A 21,177-nucleotide genomic window follows, 5' to 3' on the forward strand; every position below is an offset into this window, starting at 1 on the left:
TTACATGCAGTCAGAATTCAGGTTATTGCTAATATTCCGGTTACAGAAACATTCAGAATATTACGTTAACATGGTAATTAATCATTCTGGATATCTGGATCAAACCAGCAACAAAAAAATCATGACGCATTCCCGTCATTTCCACTTCTTCCTGTATCCAAATTAAAAACAAATGTATGGGCTCAAATTAATGCCATAAGTATTTTGTATCTGTAAATAAACTTTGTACTTGTAGAAATATTTTGTGCGTGTGCAAAAAATATTTGTACTTGCAAAAAATATTTGTACTTGCAAAAAATATTTGTACTTGCAAAACATATTTGTACAAAGCTACAAAGTTTTTTTACAAAAGCTACAAACTTTTTTTCAAAAGCTACAAACTTTTTTTACAACTACGAGTTATGGCACTGTTTTGAGGTGCCAAAACTAAGAGCCAATCAGAGATCTTTGGCACGGGTTTCAAAGCGTTTCTGGAGAGCCAATCAGCACATTGCATCGCCTACTGACGTCGCCGCCATATTGGATGTTCAAGACTGCGCTGTAAACTAATATAAGTAAATGGACTTATTTTCATAAAGCACCTTTCTACAAAGAAATGTACGTTTTACGTCTAATTTATTCATTCACACACGCACTATTATACTTGGGAAACAGTTAGGAACCAAATATAATATATTTAATTTTCTCAGACGGCAAAAATAAGAACTTTATTGATCCCACATAGGAGTAATTCAAATACTCCAAACCGTACAAACAAGTACAAATATTTTTTGCAAGTACAAATATTTTTTGCGCACGCACAAAATATTTCTACAAGTACAAAGTTTATTTACAAATACAAAATACTTATGGCATTAATTTGAGCCCATACAAATGCTGCTTCTCTCACCTTCTTGTAAATCTTCTATCCCGGTACTTTCTACCGTCTACAAATGCAGAAATGTTCATATCCTTCATTACATTTATGAAGTGATTAGTATGGGCAGAAATATGTGCCACTAGAAACTGAATTTGAATCATTTATATTTGAATTTGAATTAGTCAACTTGAATAATTGCATTAAAAAACTGAATCTGAATCACATAATTTGAATTTGTATTGTTTAATTTGAATCATTGCATTGAAAAACTGAATCTACATTCCGAAAAACTGAATCTATATTCAGCTCTCACAATTCAAATTCAGTTCTTGAAATTCAATTTCAATTCTACTGTGCCAGACATCCGGGTCTTCTGGAGGAACAGCAATCGAGTGCAGATACAAAGAACTCGGGTATCAGTCACGTGACGTTTTTTCGTTGTCAGCGCCATCTGGAGGACCGACCGAGGACATTCCAGCCCCCCGGTCTCCCACTCCGCAGCACGCCGATTTTTCCCAGTGGCCAGCCGCGGTACTGCAACAAAAAAATCCCATTGGGCCCAGAAAGCTTTTTTCCCATAGACCGCAATAGTAAAAGAGAAGCCTCTAAAACTGTTCACAGGAACCTCCAGCTGTAATCACCGGCAATTACTAATCTTTGTATTCTATATTTTTAAGTCATGGACTTTATACATACCCATACCTGCCAACATTGGGCTGTGAAAAAGAGGGAGATTTGAATCTCACACAAACACACACACACACACACACACACACACACACACACACACACACACACACACACACACACACACACACACACACACACACACACACACACACACACACACAATCACCACCACCTCAGAGTGTGATTCAGTATGTATATGGTTTAGAAGATGACATTATTGACAGCATTGTTTTTAGTTATTATTGTATGTACAATTGTATATTGTATTTTATTGTTATTAATATTAAACATATTTGGCTCCAAGAAAGCTGTCATTTTGGGAAGTACATTTAAGCACATTTCATTGTAGCTATGGATTTAAAGCTCATTAAAAGTCGTCTTGTTTATCAGGGTGGGGATGTTGTGAGTGGAGCATTCCAACCACTACCCCAGAAAATATCCCTCTTTTTCACAGCCCAATGTTGGCAGGTATGGATATGTATAAAGTCCATGACTTAAAAATATAGAATACAAAGATTAGTAATTGCCGGTGATTACAGCTGGAGGTTCCTGTGAACAGTTTTAGAGGCTTCTCTTTTACTATTGCGGTCTATGGGAAAAAAGCTTTCTGGGCCCCATGGGATTTTTTGTTGCAGTACCGCGGCTGGCCACTGGGAAAAATCGGCGTGCTGCTGAGTGCGAGACCGGAGGGCTGGAATGTCCACCATGGAGATCTGCACTCGATTGCTGTTCCTCCAGAAGACCCGGATGTCTGGCACAGTAGAATTGAAATTGAATTTCAAGAACTGAATTTGAATTGTGAGAGCTGAATATAGATTCAGTTTTTCGGAATGTAGATTCAGTTTTTCAATGCAATGATTCAAATTAAACAATACAAATTCAAATTATGTGATTCAGATTCAGTTTTTTAATGCAATTATTCAAGTTAAGCAATTCAAATTCAAATATAAATGATTCAAATTCAGTTTCTAGTGGCACATATTTCTGCCCATAGATTAGTCTCCTCCTGGTCTTGGTTTCTCCGTGTTTAGAAGAACTTCCTGGACTCAAAAGACCAGGATTCCTTGTGAACAGAGCATGTGCAGAAAACAAATTCATGTTCCGTTTGATGGGGATATTCTGTTTGGCGTTTACATGACCCAATATTCAGGTTTTAAAAGGAGTAACCCAGGGGTCATATTCGGGTTTTTAAAAACCTGAATATGAGAAAATTCAGGTTATTCAAAGGGGTTATTGGTGTTTACATGGCCGTGCAAAACCGGGTTATTGCCAATATTGGGGTTTTAAAAGGGTTATTGATGCATGGAAATGCAGTCAGTGAGGCACGGCGGAGGGAGCATCGTGATGTGGGCCGGATCACCAACCACAAACAGACGGGGGGTTAAAGGTCATCTAACCTTCTCTGTACCTTCCCCAGAACAAACCGGAACCCCGACGTGGCGTTAGCGCTCACCGTGTCAGCGGTAGCGACGGTAGCGGCCGCTAGCGTCCGCGCGGCGCGGCGCAGCTGCTCCCGAACCCGGGCCAGGCGGTGATACAGCTGCAGGCTGAGCGTCAGCAGCAGACTCCGGACCCGGGTCCAGACACCCGGCTCCTCATCCTCGTCCTCGTACTCAAACTCCTGCACCCGCAACTCCCACTCCCGACCTGCAGGATGGAAAGATTATTTATTTATAGTTTTATTTGGATCCCCAATAGTTGCAGCAAAACTGCAGCTATTCTTCCTGGGGTCCGACACATAATACACACGACATTACAACAAGAATGTATATGTATACGTATGTATATATATATACATATGTATATATACATAACCATATTATTTATTTATTTATTTATTTCATAATGAAATAATTCGTTTTATATGTATGTATTCATGAGATGTTTCTTTACTAACAATTTGAATTCTTTTATGTAAATAGTTTGCTTAAAGACTTTGGGAAGTGGGTTCCATGCAGATTTTTGGCAGTGAAAAACATCCCCTCCTTTTATTTTATTTTAAAAATCCCTGGATATTACAGTAATAACTGATATTTCAACTTTCAATCAGGACGTTTAAATTTAAAGTCCAGGGGCCTCATCTATAAAGCTTGCTTGCGCAGAAAAAGCGCCTGAAAGTTGCGTAAGCCGCCTTCTACGCAAATCCTCGGATCTAAAAAGAAAAAACTAACCGAAAAATCTGCTTATCTTTACGGCAACTAGGACCCTCCCGTAAGAATTTACTTAAGACACGGGGAACTGGCGACGCAGGGATTGAGGTGGTGAAATGAAGCCAGAACCATAAACCCGCCCTGAGCAGCTCTGAGGAGAGACGGGAGAGGAGGAGGGGGAGCGGGGGGTGAAGCGGGGCTGCGGGGCCGTTCTCGTATCGCTTTCATACAGTGTCTTGATAATTTGCAATTTAAGGCTGAGCCTACCGTTAGTTTTTAAACTGTAAAAAGTAAGGGGGAAATAAACATGATTTTGAAAAGACGGGGGGACGTGTGTCCCCCTGTTGCACCGGGGAACTCACGGCGTTCCGCGCAGCAACGGCGTGCTGCCACTCACTCGCTTTATTTTATACTATTTATTTTTCTACTTTTACTGTGACCACAAAATAATGTGGTTTTCCTGTCCTCCTCCTCATCAACAACATCTAGATCTCAGATCTCAGTGAAATTCAGTGGCACGGTGGCTCGACACGTTCATTCATTCATTCTGAAGCCAAACAGGTTGCAGGAAGCCACTGCGCATGCTCAGCAGGCTCATTCATATGCAAAATGATTCCATTTTCGGTAGAAAGTGGGCGTGTTGAGGGCGGGATACCAGGCGGATTCACGTGCGCAGCCTTCCAGCTGGACTGTGATTTATAAAGAGAACCTTACGTGGAAGTCTGCGTGCACGCGGTTTTATAGATCCGGATTTTTTTTTGCGCCCGGCATTTTCGGCTTTTGAGCATACGTGCACTTTTAGTATGAATCCTACGCAGTCCATTTTAAATGAGGCCCCAGAACATTTTAAACTGCAGTCTGGTTGAAAACTGCATGAAACACGTTGGTCTGGTGAGACGGCTCCACAAACATCCATCCAAAACACTTTGAGGGCTTTTTTTGTGAAATTGGCGCCGAGGATTTCCCCTCCGGCGTGATTGATGTCATCATGTGATGCTCTGGTGTCTGATTGGCTCTTCTGTTCTCACTGGCTGCCGTTCAAAGATGCCTCACAGATATTAGAGAGGCGACTGAAAACTCTGCCGAGTATGAGACGGCAGAGCTGCAGCACCCCCTGCTGGTCCTCTCAGGGAACCACAACAGGAACTAGTTTAAACCTAAACCAACCTGCAGTCGTCACTCAGCATCACAGGTTTAATTACTAAAGTGCTGATCAAGTCTGACTTTCTGTTTGATGAAAAATTTACTTATGACCACTTTTCCCAGGGGTGCTCCCAGCTTTTCCAGGGGCCTAAAAGTGGGCAGGAAAAGGTCCCACCAGGCGGGTTCGTGTTCAGGTTCCCTGGTGGTCCTACATGTGGTTCACCGTGAGGACTCTGATCATTCCTTCCCACCAAAGCGGTTCCAAGGCAGGTTCTGGTTCTAGTTCTGGTTCTGGTTCTGGTTCTGGTTTGGAACCGGGCTTTCTGTTTCCACTGACAAAGAACTGGCTGGATCAGAAGAACCAGTTCCAAGGTAGAACCAACTCTTTGCTGGTCTAGAAGAAAGAACCGCTTACGTAAGTGGAGGGGGGGGAGTTATTGAGACCAACGGCAACAGCAAGACTGGGAGATGGAGACATTTTCTAATAAGAATTAATCTGGATGCAGCAAAGCATCATGGGAGGAGGAGACAACCTGTCTTTTAGAGATGTGTCCACGGAGGAGCTACGTGGACCAAGTCCTGTTAGAGCAAATAGTTCCATCGTGATGAGTGGGCGCGACGCCTCGGGGTTCGTACTCACGCAGCGTGGGCGGCAGCGGCAGGTAGTAGGCGGTGGCGTCCTCCAGTCGGCTCAGCACGTTGTCCAGCCCAAACGTAGCCGCCTGGCCCACCGGGCTCTCCTGCAGCTGCAGGCCGGCCGTCCGGGCCGCCTCGGCCAGACGCTCCAGCCGGTCCAGGGCCCCGTCCAGGTTCTCCACCACCCACAGCTGCACGTCGTCCAGCGTCACGAACAGGGCGTCCTTCAGGTGCGTCACCACCTGGGAACGGAACCATCAACCTTTCAACGTGATGGAAGACATTTCTAATCGGCAGCCGAGGCGAGGAGGAACAAACCTCGTCCGTCGACTGGTTCAGGATGGGGAAGTTTCTCTCCAGGAGGTCGAGACCGTCGAGAGCAAAACTGTTGGCGAACTCAACTGGAAGAATAAATAAAGGAGTCATTCCCAGTTTCAGGACGAGCAGCAGCAGTGTTTGTTTATTTGTAAGGATCCCCATTAGCTATGCCCTTAAACACAGCTAGTCTTACTGGGGTCCACATTAAAAAACAATACATTTAAAACATACAGTTAAAAACAAGACATAAAGAAAGAAAACAAAATAACACGACAAACCTACATTAAACTTTACCGTACATGTAAATCATTGTCTTAATATTACATAGTACTTAGTACTATTTTAGTATCAGAATCAGAATCAGGATCAGGAAAAGCTTTATTGCCAAGTCAGACATAAATCAGACGAGAGAACTTGACTCCGGTTCACACCGATGGCACCATTAATACGGACGCCATTTTTAGTGGAAGGATGACACTGGGATGGAGGAGGTGTCAAGGTGTCAAGGTGCAAAAAAACACCTCAGCACAAAAAAGCAACATACACACAACAAAACAACATCATAGCTTGTGGGTACGGGGGGTGGGCAAGTCGGGGGGGGGGGGTCCCGGCACAGTTCATCCAAGTGAGGGCCGCGGCAGCGTGGCGCTTGAACCCGACGTCCGTGTCAGGGGGGCTGATAAGAGGGGAGCCAGGGAAGGCATTGAAGATGGGGGGGGGGGGGTATCAGTGAGTGTGTGTGTGTGTGTGTGTGTGTGTGTGTGTGTGTGTGCGGTGAGTCTGTGAAAACTTCGCCCCAGAGCTGCTCTCACCCATTGTCCTTGATGTTATCAGACAGCTCGGTACAGTTCTGTAAACAAGTCCACAAATGTTTTGAGAGAAGGGGAGGGCTAGTGGGGGCAGAGCCACTTGTTTACATTCCACCAGGGAGATTGTGACTGGATCTGCCTGCCAAGCTGCCCTGTTGAGGTCAGATTATAGAATCAACAATTGTATGAAAGAAAGGAAACCGGCAGACTCAATGGCGACTCCAAACACAAATCCATCAACACGAATTTGTGATCAATTCCCGCCAAGCTGAGTTTCCAGCTTCTCCAAGGTCTTCTCCATCTTGCCAATGAGCTCAAAGACCGCCGCCAGCCTGCAATTCTGTTCAAGAATCGCATCTAGCTTGCGGCCTTGCTCTCCCAGCGTTAAAGTTTGAGTGCTGGTCCCCGTGCTCATTCCTTCAGCAACGCCGGGCAGCTCAGAAAGGGCCAGGGGCCTCATCTATAAAGCTTGCTTGCGCAGAAAAAGCGCCTGAAAGTTGCGGAAGCCACCTTCTACGCAAATCCTCGGATCTAAAAAGAAAAAACTAACCGAAAAATCTGCTTATCTTTACGGCAACCCTGACCCTCCCGTAAGAATTTACTTAAGACACGGGGAACTGGCGACGCAGGCTGTGAGGTGGTGAAATGAAGCCAGATTCATATCATACTCTTAATAATGTCATCACATATCACAACATATGTCAGGCTTAAAATAATAAAATAATAAAATATAATAAAATAGCGCTGATCGTGTCCCTCTGTGTGTGAAGCTGTCAGTCAGGACTCTGGTGCTGCTGGAGCTGCAGCCTCCTCTGCACCGCTTTAGGACAGAACAAATGAGGGGCTGCGTTTAGGGAGCCCAACGGAGCCCCTAAAGGGACTCAGATTTTTTTTCATATATATGAGTTTTGCGCGCGCGTGAAACCTTTAGGTGCTGCTTGTATATGGTGCCTAAATTACGGTCCCGCGTTAAAACGACGCAGAGCCTACGGCGTAGGGTACGCGGCGACGCGCACCTACGCCGTAGGCTCTGCGTCGGTGACGCAGAACCATAAACCCGCCCTGAGCAGCTCTGAGGAGAGACGGGAGAGGAGGAGGGGGAGCGGGGGGTGAAGCGGGGCTGCGGGGCCGTTTTCGTATCGCTTTCATACAGTGTCTTGATAATTTGCAATTTAAGGCTGAGCCTACCGTTAGTTTTTAAACTGTAAAAAGTAAGGGGGAAAAAAACATGATTTTGAAAAGACGGGGGGACGTGTGTGTGTGTCCCCCCTGTTGCGCCGGGGAACTCACGGCGTTTAGCGCAGCAACGGCGTGCTGCCACTCACTCGCTTTATTTTATTGTATACTATTTATATACTTATTCTAACTTTTACTGTGACCACCAAATAATGTGGTTTTCCTGTCCTCCACATCATCTACAACATCTCTGTCTCCGTGAAAGTCAGTGTCACGGTGGCTGCTACTTCTAGCTTCTAATTCATTCTGACGCACAAACAGGCTGCAGGAAGCCACTGCGCATGCTCAGTAGGCTCATCCATATGCATTTATGGGCGTGTACAGGGCGGGGATTCAGCTACGCAGCCTTCCAGCTGGACTGTGATTCATAAAGGAACGTTGCGTGCAAATCTGCGTGCACATGGTTTTATTGATCCGGATTTTTTTTTGCGCCCGGCATTTTCGGCTTTTGAGCGTACGTGCACTTTTAGTATGACTCCTACGCAGTCCATTTTAAATGAGGCCCCAGAACGGCTGTCGCCGATTTACGCGATTGTCGATAGGCCAGGAAAATCCCCACTCCAATCAGAAGAAATCCTGCTATCATAAATCCAATTATGAAGGCGTCTTCAACGTCCTCGACAGACATAATCTTGAGGCCCAACGGTTTCCAGTGTTTGTAGGAATCCATTGTGTATCCAGCAAAAAATGTCCCATCAGGACAGGAGGGCTCCCTTACTCCCTCACTTCTCGTCGCAAAAATTTGGTCAATTGTGCTAAGAGACCAGTTAATCAATTCCATGCTTGTAGAGTTTTCGGAGGAGTGAAAATGAGAGGCTCTGAAGACAAGACAGGACAAAAGCAGTAGCAGGGAAGGTTGATAAGAGAGAGGAGCAGAAAAAGCGTCCGCCTTTGCTGAGAGCCGGAAGTAGTATATTCTGATTTTAGATATTTTCTGCATTGCCTCACCACTGCCAACGCCTTATCCATTCTTTTTACAACAGTGTCAATGTGTTTTGACCAGGAAAGCTTATTGTCAAGAAAGATGCCTTGGAGTTTAGTTTCCTTCACTTGCTGGATTGGTGTTTTATTTATAAACAGATTTAGTTCTGGCTCTCTCCTGAGAGAATGGTTCAAACCAAATATAATATATTTCTTTTGTTTGTATTAAGTATCAATTTGCTTTGAAAGACGCATTTCCCGATTATATCTAGCTCTCTGTTCAAGATGACATTTAGATCAGCAGGTGTTGTTGCTGATGCAAACACTGTAGTGTCATCTGCATACAGTGTTAATTTAGCCTCTTCAGTATAAGAGGTAAATCGTTTGTAAAGATAGAGTACATAAGCGTTCCTAGGCAGCTTCCTTGAGGAATTCCACATTGTAAAGATGTGCTATCTGAGTAATCTCTATTAAAGCATCTGTCTCTACATACTCTGAGGCTCCAGGCTCTCCAGGAGAGCCGAGGCTCGTCTCAGGGCCTCGTCGGAGATGTTGCGAACGCCGACCTCGGCCACTCCTCCCATCAGGCCCAGCAGAGGGTACCGGTCTTTGACCCCCGAGTACGCCGACGTCACCGACTGGAACACTGAGCGAACCAGAGGAAGACGGGAAGCTCTCTGCAAGGCGCTGGTCTGGAAGAGAGAGGGGACGGTGTCACGCCGGCAGCATCCAACTTTACCTGCAGCTGAAGCTCCAGCTAGAAACCCAGGACCACCAGATCAGTGCCACAACAACCACTAAGCAGTTTTAATGGACACTCAAGAAACCAACAATTTCTACCAATCACCCAACCTAGTGGTTGTTCCAACCAACCAACCAACCAACCATCCAACCAACCATCCAACCAACCAACCAAACAACCAACCAACCAACCAACCATCCAACCAACCAACCAACCAACCATCCAACCAACCATCCAACCAACCAACCAACCAACCAACCAACCAACCAACCAACCAACCAACCAACCAACCAACCAACCCACCAACCAACCATCCAACCAACCATCCAACCAACCAACCAACCAACCAACCAACCAACCATCCAACCAACCAACCAACCAAACAACCAACCAACCAACCAACCAACCAACCAACCATTTCTAGCAGAAAACAAACTAAACACCCACCCTGGTGGTTGTTCTCAGCAACCAACCAATAGGTCAGTCCCAAAACAACCACCCATTCAGATCTACTGACCACCCAAACAGTTCGACTAAGCAACCATGCAAGTACTCTGGTGTAGACTATCAGTCCTCCAGGAAAGGTAATCCCCAAAAGTCGGAATCAAGGTAACTGGACTCTTTGAAGATGTTTCCCCCCAGAAGTAAATCATCAATTTAAACTGACTGGAGTTGAATACCCAGAACTACCAACAACCCACTACCTGGTCCCACTCACTAACTGAGACTGAGTTCCTACGAACCAAGTTGTTCAACCGAACAAACAACCAATCACTTTGTAGGAGCCGTATTTAAGTTTATTTTTGTTGTTTAGTAGCAAAATATTAAGTGTGCGCCTTCATCCGTCCTCAGGTGGGGAGGACGGCGCTTTAATTTGGTGGTATGACGTATGACAGAAAAGGCAGGGACAGCAGCGAAACCGTCATTGACCGCAGCCTCAGGATCAGCAGGGGAATGGGACCCTCTGACAACCACTGTTAAAACTCAAGGACTAATTGCATCTTTATTTAAAGTTTGTTATTTTTACAATAAAGTCTAAGCATCAGTGAAACGCTCTTTGGATTTATTTAAAGGACAGCTGGGAGTCTGACACACTGCGTAAGCCTTTCCATGTGGTAAAACAGTAAGAAAGAATGGACGGAATGTGTGGAAAGAAAACTCATCACTAGATTTTTGCCACTACACGCTTTATCAGTCACAGAGAAGATGAATGTCAAGTCCGTCCGTCCGTCCGTCCATCTATCCATGAAAGCTGGCACTTTAGAGTCCAGAAGCATTTTGGGACGAGGTTCCTGCCGCCAGACAGAATTATAAAACTGCAAACGGCACTGATCGATTATCCACGTTAGCGACGGTAACTAGGGGGCTAGCTGACAGTCAGACGACTGATGGTTGGTGTTTGGGTGGGATTTGAACTTGTGGACTCGTGGTTTGTAACTGATTGAAAGGACGGATGTGTCACTTCCTGTCCGGCGGTGAAGAGGCTCAACGCCGCGGGCGGTCGTCTCGTAACGGCGTTCGGTCTCACCTTATAAGCTTGACGAACTTCCATTTCTTCTTTCCTGAAACTGAAGAGAGAAACACAGAAAAAGGAGAAACCATAGATGAGAAGTGTAGCATGACCCCCCCAGAGCAGCATGAGGCAGTCAGCTGCTCAGCCGCCATGAAGCTGCTGCCTGTTCGTCTCCAACCAGCGTGGAAATCAGCGTTAGCTCCGCACGTCGTCCAGCAGCCGCCCAACAGCCGCCCAACAGGCGTCCAAACAGGCGGTACCAGACCAACTACCCAACCAACGCGACACGAAGACGTCCCGGGGACGGAACCGACTGCTTTCATAACCTGGACATGAGACGCGTCTCAGTTTGATAAATGTTTGTTTGTTTTATATAGGATCCCCATTCGCATTAGCAACAGCATTAGCTATTCTTCCTGGGGTCCGACATAAACACACAACACACAAATTAACACTTAATACATAACAGACATACATTATACATGATAAACCAAACAATAATAGACACAACTCCCTTAATCACAAACAACACAGAGGATAAAACTAAATCACCATCATTCTCAGACATAAATACATAGAAATGAAATCAAACAAAACACTTTCATAAACAATACCTGCCTGAAATGACCTTATCTTAGAATTTTTTGACCACTTTTCACCTTTATTGTGATAGGGTTTACACTACCTGTAATTCTATTCAAACTTCATTCTGTTCCTTCCAAATGTCAAATCATAATTCATTAAATTTTAAAAGATATTGTTTCAACTGAATCTTAAACCAATCTTTGCTACCTACATGAGAAACATGAACTGGTATAAAGTTCCAGCCAAAGTTCTCTGTATCAAACCTGTTCTCACCCTGGTAGTATGAACCTCCTTTCTGATGTAATTCTACTGTAACCATGGTGATGAAATGATAGTATAATCCGTCATACAGTTGTTTCGGAGATCGTGTCACCAGTACATTCCTCAGAAAATTTAACAAAGTATAAGTTTGTCTTCTAGATAACCAGCCTAGATTCTTCTGCTGCTGGACACATTAGATCTTTAAGTACACAATAGAGCACAATGTGCAGCTTTATTTTCTGCCACTTGTAATTTCTTCACATTCTTAACTGAAGTATTTGACCAAACTACAAAACAATAGTCCAATTGCAAACAAAACCAAATCATTCCAAACCTGTCCCCCGGGCCTTTCTGTGGTTTCTGGACCCCGTCATCCCTTCATGTGCGTCCATCCTGCCTGTTGGCCATAATAAAGATGTGACGGTGGCCTGGTGGTCCGGTGTTGGGGTGTTTGGGCTTGTGGGGGGTTCAGATGTTCTCCTCTAAGTGGGTTTAACTGTGAGTTCTCTGGTTTTCCCGTCCAAAGACACGAATGTCGGGTTCCTTGGTGATTCTAAGCGTGAGTTTGAGGCATTTATGGTTGTTTGTGTAGATCCGAGGCCCTGCGACGGTGTGCTGCCGTCCGAGGTGGCGTCCTGCTTTTCAGCCAAAGAAAGCTGGGTAAGGCTGAAGCACGTCTCGTCCCAGTTCGTCTCCCGTCCCAACTCCTCTCCTCGTAGTCGGGACGGGAGACGGATCTAAGGAATTAATAAACTAACGTCATCTGCGTATTTGATGACTCCTTTGATAGCAGGAGTAACGCTGTGTGGTGACACGATCCCACTAGCAGGAATTAAGTTTCTTACATCATTCCACAGGGGGCGGCTTGTGGGAATGTCCCTTAGAGACAAAGTTAAATTGTGTTTTTGACTGAAGTCAGAAGAAAACCATTAACCGGCTTGTGGCGGGGTTAAGATGTTCTCCTCGTTTTAGTTTAGTTCCCCGGTTCTTGATTACCATCCCTATCTGCGACGGTGTGGTGACCCGTCCGAGGTGGTACCCCCCGCCACCGTGACCCTGGATAAGAGTTACAGATAAGGGACAGATGGAGACACATCAAAAGTCTTTATGGGAATAACCCCTTTCAACGTCAGGACGAAGGTAAAACTAGTCCGAGGCTGGGCTTAAAACGGACCCGAGAGCCCGTTCAGGTCCGGCATTGGGACACGTCCCAGGAAATCCAGTCCCAAGGTCACAGTCCAGGACAGGTTCAGATCCGGTCCCTCTGGACACATCTGAGGAAGGTCCACACTCTCCTCGTAGTCGAGACGGGAGACGGATCTAAGGAACTAATAAACTAACGTCATCGGCGTATTTGATAACTCCTTTGATAGCAGCAGTAACGCTGGGTGGTGACATGATCCTGCGTCACGATTTCGCTATCAGGAATTAAGTTTCTGATGTCATTCCACAGGGGACGGCTTGTGGGAATGTCCCTTGGAGACAAAATTAAAGTGCGTTTTTGACTGAAGTCAGAAGTAAACCATTAACCGTCCCTCAGACGTCCTCTGATGTTTACGCTGCAGGAACAAAACGACTCCTCCTAACGTTGTCCAGGTCCAGATCTTTGCTGACTGAAAACAAACATTGGGGCTTTTCTTCCTTTTAATCTAGTGAGTTATCTCCACTAGAAGCCACTTCCTTGAGCAAACATGGGGTCGTGACTCCTCCGGCCGTTGGGTCTACTGGACCTACTGGAGCTAACGCCGACCCTGTCCTTCCTACACCATGAACCCCCAGGGGTCCGAACCACCACAACCACCTGCAGGTGTCGATGCCTGTGGTTGTAAACTAGTTACACAATAATCGACACTACGCAGGTCCGAAAACCAGAACAGAACAGGATCTAGATCTGGTTTAGATCTCCTGAACGGCACCGAGGACTCCGGACGTACACGATTCCCACCTCAGTCCAACCTCAGACAAGGATTCACACCTTGGAACCGGATTCTCATCTTAACTTCAAGACTTCATATTTTAAACATTCAAAGACGTGATGTTACACAAGAACAACAAATCTGAATCTTTACTGCTAAAACCCGGTGTATTCATACTGCTTAATGTAGTGTGCATTAATATGCATTGTCCCGTCTAAATAAACTTTGAAACTGAAACTGGAGGTGATGTCACAAAAAGCTCAGAAACACCAACTTCACCTCAACCTTTACATTTGAATCTTTCTGATAAATGTTTAAACTGAACATAGTAAGAGAAGCTGGGACGAGTCTTACCGCATCGGAGATGCTGCAGCGAGGACGAGGCAGCCGAGCCGAAGTGATGGAGGGCAGGAGGCATCTCCGCTTTTATAACCTGCTCAGGAAGCATCAGTCCTGGTCGGGGGGTGGAAATCAGCCACCCGATTGGTCGGAGCGCCGTGTGACATCAGACGTTTTAGTTTTAGGAGAGAAACTGAATCTCTGACGAATCAATCAACTGTGAACGAAGAGGGAACATTGGGGAGGGAAATGTAGGAGACGTAACGGGCCAGAACCGCCCAGGAGACCTCTGGGTGACGTGTTGGGGGTCCCAGGCCCCGGGAACCTCCTGGAGATGAACCCAAAGTCTCCATCTTTGTGTTTGGAGTCTCATCAACCCTTAAACTGTTTCTAAAGCTGCTTCTTTATTTTAAAGTGAAACAAATCAAACCGCCAGAGTTTAATTGAGCGTATCATGCAGACGCAGCTCTGAGAAGTCACAAAAAACCACATAAACGTATCATTTCAGACGTCTGCAGCTCATAAACGTTACGTGGAATCACTTGTGGGGGGAGATGTTCAGCGGTACTGGACCGTCTTTGGGGTGTTTCGTTATTTCACAATGCTGCAGATGGTTCCTGGTCCTGAAGTCGTAGACGGAGCAGCCAGTTGGGCTCTGGAGGTCAAAAAAGACAAAAAAAATTGGAAAATTCGAGAATAAAGTCATAATATTACGACTTTATTCTCGTAATATTATGACTTTATACTCATAATATTACGACTTTGTTCTCGTAATATTACGACTTTATTCTCATAATATTATGACTTTATTCTCATAATATTACGACTTTGTTCTCGTAATATTACGACTTTATTCTCATAATATTATGACTTTATTCTCATAATATTACGACTTTGTTCTCGTAATATTACGACTTTATTCTCATAATATTACGACTTTTTTCTCATAATATTACGACTTTGTTCTCGTAATATTACGACTTTATTCTCATAATATTATGACTTTATTCTCATAATATTACGACTTTGTTCTCGTAATATTATGACTTTATTCTCATAATATTACGACTTTGTTCTCGTAATATTACGACTTTATTCTCGCAACATTATGACTTTATTCTCGTAATTTCCAATTTGTTTTGGTCTTAGTTTGGCCCTAATACTCGTAATAGTCGTACATTAGTCCCAACTTTGTGAGACGATAAAACGTCTCACTTTCGATGTTTGATATTCTTTCTCTTCTTCTCTTGCAAATCATTAAAAAAAGAACTGGTCCATCAGTTGGCTGACTCCGGTTCTGCCAGAGTGTTTTTCTTTCCACAGTCGCCTGCTGCTTGTTCAGGACGTTTTCATGCAAATCTGTCGGTTCCCTCAGCAAAGCAATAATCATTATTGATAATTTATTGGCTCTAATAAGTTCAGCTCTGATGTTGAGGTGCTTGAGACGACATTTGTGGTGATTTGGAGTTTTATAACCAAAGCTGAGAGCTGAACAGAGTAACATCAGCTAAGTCATTCAGCTAAGCTAAAATAGCTAACTGGGATTTCCTGGCCGAGTTCCCGGGCCTGGTATTTCCCATTTGCAACATATCCCTACACTACGAGGAAAAACATGCTCCAAAAGCACTTTCAGAAACCTGAGGGTGACGTCAATGATGGTTTAATTTCGTCTTATAAAGTCTACGATCGACACAAACTAACGCAGTCAGCGATAATAACGTTGACGTGCTGACGTCCCGTTCACCCTACATCTGGGAAGATTTCATAATTATACGTTTAAGGTTAAAAAGCTACATTTAAGTTGCATTTTTATCACAGAATTGTAAAGTAAAGTAAAAATTCTGTTAATTTTGAGTTAGAGCTGCATGATACGTCGTTTCAACATTAGCACAAACAAAAATCACATAGTTGGTTAAAATGCAGGAAATGAACCGAAAATTTTGAACCTTTTGTGACGTGTAAATATACCACAAATCACATCTTACATATAAAATACAACCAAAATGCCAGAAGAATAATAGTAACTGCAGTCTACCAAAAATAAGTGTTTAAACCAGGGGTGGGCAACCCAAAATGTTGAAAGAGCCATATTGGACCAAAAACACAAATAAACAAATATGTCTGGAGCCGCAAAAAATGAAAATTCTTGTAACACGTGCTGCATGTATCTATATTAGTTAGAACTGGGGGAGATTTATTTTTTCATTATGCAATTCAAGAAAAAAGTCAACATTTTGAGAAAAAAGTCAGAATGTCGAGATTAATGTTGAAGTACAATCTCGAGAAAAAAGTCGAAATGTTGAGAAAAAAGTTGAAATGTCGAGAAAAAAGTCGAAATGTTGAGATTAAAAAGGAAAGGAAAAGGGAAGAAAAAAGGAAAAAAAGAAAGAGAAAAAAGAAAAAAAGAAGAAAAAAGAGAAAAAAAGGAAAAGAGAAAAAAAAGAACAAAAAAAAGCAAAAAAAAAAACTCCAGGAGCCACTAGGGCGGCGCTAAAGAGCCGAGTGCCGGGTTGCCGACCCCCGGTCTAAACAAATAAAAGAAGACAAGAACTATTTGCATTTAATTTTTATTCTTCTTAAATATCAGGAAAAGCTCAGATATTAAACAATAATATTTGGTGTGTGACCTCCCGTAACCACGGCGACGCAGCTGGGGTCGGAGACGGCGACGCGGAGCTTCATGATTCATGGTTGAGCGGTTTCTCCTCTGGAGCCGGAGGGCCGAGTCCTGGGTCCTCGATGAAGGGAACAGTGTTCCAGTCCTGCTGGGAACCGTTCATGTGACCGACCCCATCACTGGACCCATTCAGGACCCGGGTCACGCCCTTTATAAACTATAAACTATAAATTTTATAAACTATTTACTCCTTTATTTATGCAGGAAAAGTCCCGTCCAGATACGAGGACTCTGCTCTGGGGGAGTCCCGGAAAATCTGACAAAGTTCAGCAGGAAATGGTCCAGATCCAGACCTGCAGGTCCAGATCCAGACCTGCAGGTCCTCTACAGACCACTAGGGTCCAGATCCAGACCTGCAGGTCCAGATCCAGACCTGCAGGTCCTCTACAGACCACTAGGGTCCAGATCCAGACCTGCAGGTCCTCTACAGACCACTAGGATCCAGATCCAGACCTGCAGGTCCTCTACAGACCACTAGGGTCCAGATCCAGACCTGCAGGTCCTCTACAGACCACTAGGGTCCAGATCCAGACCTGCAGGTCCTCTACAGACCACTAGGGTCCAGATCCAGACCTGCAGGTCCTGGGTTCTGGTTCTGGTTTGTCATCTTTGTGTCTACTTGTTCAAACATGGACCATCATCCTTCGTGGTTCTGGACACGTGCCGGTCCGTGGCGTCCTCATCTCCTCATCTCCTCATCTCCTCGTCTCCCGTTACTCACCTTGTGGATCCAGATCCTGTGACGTCCTGTTATTTGTTATTTGGGGAACTTTAGCAGATATGAGATTAAAATGCGATAAATTAGGTTAATTGTGGCAGGGTGGAGAGGTTGATTGGGCACACCTGTGCCCAATCAACCTCTCCACCCTGCCTGGCTTCATAAAGAGCTGCACACCAGCAAGAGGGCTGCTGAAGGTTCTGCTGGTGCACGTGTGTCTGGGTGGCAGAATAAAGGAGTTCCTGCACTAAACCCTGTGTCCTCTGTCCTGTCGGGTGACCCCCGTAGCACTAGCCTTGCTACACTGGTGCCTAGGGTTGCCACCTTTCAGAAATAGAAATAAGGGACGCCCTGATTTCAGCAGCGCAGGAGCCAAAAAAAAGCCCCAAAACTTCTAAACTGAATAAAAATGTGTTTATTTTATATGAAAAAACAAAATGCTTTGATTTAAAGTTTAAAGTGCTTTAATAGCATTGAACTTGCATGACTGTACAGACAGACAACCATACTAGCAACTGAAATATCCTCCTATGCTATGTATGTCCACATCAGCCCAGATGTATAATATAGCCTACAGGTGAAGAATATGGTGTAAAAGTTAATTTATTTCAATAATTCAACTAGAATATGGTGTTAAAGTTAACTTATTTCAATAATTCAACTAAAATATGGTGTAAAAGTTAATTTATTTCAATAATTCAACTAGAATATGGTGTAAAGGTTAATTTATTTCAATAATTCAACTAGAATATGGTGTAAAAGTTAATTTATTTCAATAATTCAACTAGAATATGGTGTAAAAGTTAATTTATTTCAATAATTCAACTAGAATATGGTGTAAAAGTTAATTTATTTCAATAATTCAACTAGAATATGGTGTAAAAGTTAACTTATTTCAATAATTCAACTAAAATATGGTGTAAAAGTTAATTTATTTCAATAATTCAACTAGAATATGGTGTAAAGGTTAATTTATTTCAATAATTCAACTAGAATATGGTGTAAAAGTTAATTTATTTCAATAATTCAACTAGAATATGGTGTAAAAGTTAATTTATTTCAATAATTCAACTAGAATATGGTGTAAAAGTTAATTTATTTCAATAATTCAACTAGAATATGGTGTAAAAGTTAATGAAAATACGGTACAAATCATGTCCCGTATTAGTTCAATACGGGACGCAACATTTTTTTCTCAAATAAAGGACAATTCCGTATTTTACGGGACGGGTGGCAACCCTACTGGTGCCCAACGTGGGGCCCGACAGGATGGAGGAGGAATGCGGGGAGCGGACCCTGGAAGCGCTGGCACAGGTGCTGGTGGACATGGCAGCCCTGCTCCAGGGCCAGGGAGAGCAGCAGATCGCAGCACTGGAGGCGCTGGTGGCACAGCAGCCCGCAGACCGTGAGGCAGAGGCTGCGGGCCGCCAAGCGACGGCCCCAGCGGAGGCGAGTGTAGCAAGGCTAATGCTACGGGGGTCACCCGACAGGACAGAGGACACAGGGTTTCGTGCAGGAAACGTTTTATTTACTCTTCTTTCACCCAAGACACACGTGCCAGCACCTTCAGCAGCTTCCTCCCAGCAGAGACCTCTTGCTGGTGAGCAGCAAGTACAGACCAAAAGTTTGGACACAAACTATATATATATATTTCTGCTTTTGTTTTTATTTATGTCAGTTTTACATTCATGGAGGAAACGCAAGGCTTCACACTTCAGACTCATGTGTCAAAGTGTCGTCTTTACTTTACTACTAATTTACTCTTCATGTCCATAAAGTGATTTGTTTTAGCCCCGCCCCTATCTGTTTAGCTCCGCCCACGTACCCGAGTTTAGCCCCGCCCACGTACCCGCGTTTAGCCCCGCCCACGTACCTGTGTGCAGCTCTGCACCGTCAGCATCACCTTTACGTGTCTTCTTCTTCTCTGGTTTGTTTCTAGAGGTTTTTAGAGGTTTAATCAAACTTTCCAGATTCAACATTTCAGGATCTTGTTTCCATTCAGGTTTTTTTAGTTACCAAACTGTAAAAACTGTTTTTAATTGATGAATATATGTATAAATATCTGGACCAGACCTAGTCCTCCAGGTCCAGATCTGGATCCTCCAGGTCCAGGTCCAGACCCAGACCCAGGTCCAGTTCATTGTAAATAACCAATCATTCTCAGAAACGTCGACAGACGGAGGGAAAGTTTTAATGTTTTTCTTCCTTGTTTACATTTTCTAGTACGTTTGAATTTCAGGAACAAGTTCAGCTGAACAACATTTATAGTTTTATTCTGTTAGAGTGCAGATGCGTGACTCCGCCCCCCCAGACAGGAAGGACACCCAGGAAACCAAACTCACATTTCAAAATAAAAGAAAAACGAACATTTCAAAATAAAATAAGAAAAGTAAAAAAATAAAAACAGATGAGAAATTAAGTTTGTAAAAGTAAAAACAGAAGCTAACAAAACAGACAGAAGAGAGCGAGGCGGCGTTAACCCCCCCCCACCAGGGAAAAGAGCGCTCACACACGGCTAACTTGGCTAACTGGTTTTATTTTGTTAACAAACCCAACACAGAGGTTAAATCCAGGTGTACAGCAGGGGGCGCTCACGCACACTGAAGCTTCATCACACGGGGAGAGAACCAGCACACGTCTGTACAGATCTACAGGCTCCAAGGGCGCCGCCGGAGATCGGGCTGGGGGCCCTGATTACTCAACTAGCGTCAATCTGTTAAGATTTACGGAGAATTAACCTCAAACTGGGACTAAAATGTGCTTAAAGAACAAAAGTCGACTCGCGGTGGAAAAATCACTGAAAGAAACCGATAATATCTGGAGAGAAAATCCACCCAAAACATTCGTGTGCGTATTATTATTAGATTTGTGCTCCAAGTTACGGACAAAACAATAATTAGGACTTCAAAAAGCCTCCTAAACTACGGAAGAGTATTAGGGCCAGGCAGGAGAAAAATAAAAATAACATTTTAGATCTTTGGAAGATTTTTCTTCATTATGCACTTCGAGAAAAAAAGTCGAAATGTTGAGAAAAAAGTCAAAATGTCGAGAAAAAAGTCGAAATGTTGAGAATAATGTTGAAATGTTGATAAAAAAGGCGAAATTTCAACTTTATTCTTGAAATTGGCCCTAATACTCTTCCGTACTTAACACTAATAGTTAAATACGCACAAATCTCCTGATACACACACACAAAAGTGTAGATACGCAGAAACGGTTTTGAGACTTTTTTCCTCCAAGAAGCCTCAAAGATTCGTCCTATATGGTGCGTTTAAGGACGGGTGGAAAGCTGGGACATCTGAGTTATTTCCCTTGATACTTAGTTTCATCTTAACTTGTAACGAATTGTGAAATATTTTGGGTCTGAGTAAGAAAGAACATCTCAGGACTAGACTTGTAGGTCTCCAGACCACTTTTTTGTGGTCCTGGTCTTGTCTCGGACCCGGATAATTGAGATGCCGTTGCACAACAAAGTGACAGAATCTGGTGATCAGCAGTTCTTCCTCTTGTTAATGTACAGTTTTGTAAACTATTTCGATTTTGCATCTGGTTTTATGTTTTGGTGCATCTGCATGTCTGTATTTAATTACAGTTTTGTTTTTGAATAAATATATAAGTATAATATTTGACATCGTTGTGATTGATTAAGCATCAGGTTCATTTC

The sequence above is a fragment of the Cololabis saira genome, chromosome 3, assembly GCF_033807715.1.
Source record: "Cololabis saira isolate AMF1-May2022 chromosome 3, fColSai1.1, whole genome shotgun sequence".
In the NCBI taxonomy this organism is placed as follows: domain Eukaryota; kingdom Metazoa; phylum Chordata; class Actinopteri; order Beloniformes; family Belonidae; genus Cololabis; species Cololabis saira.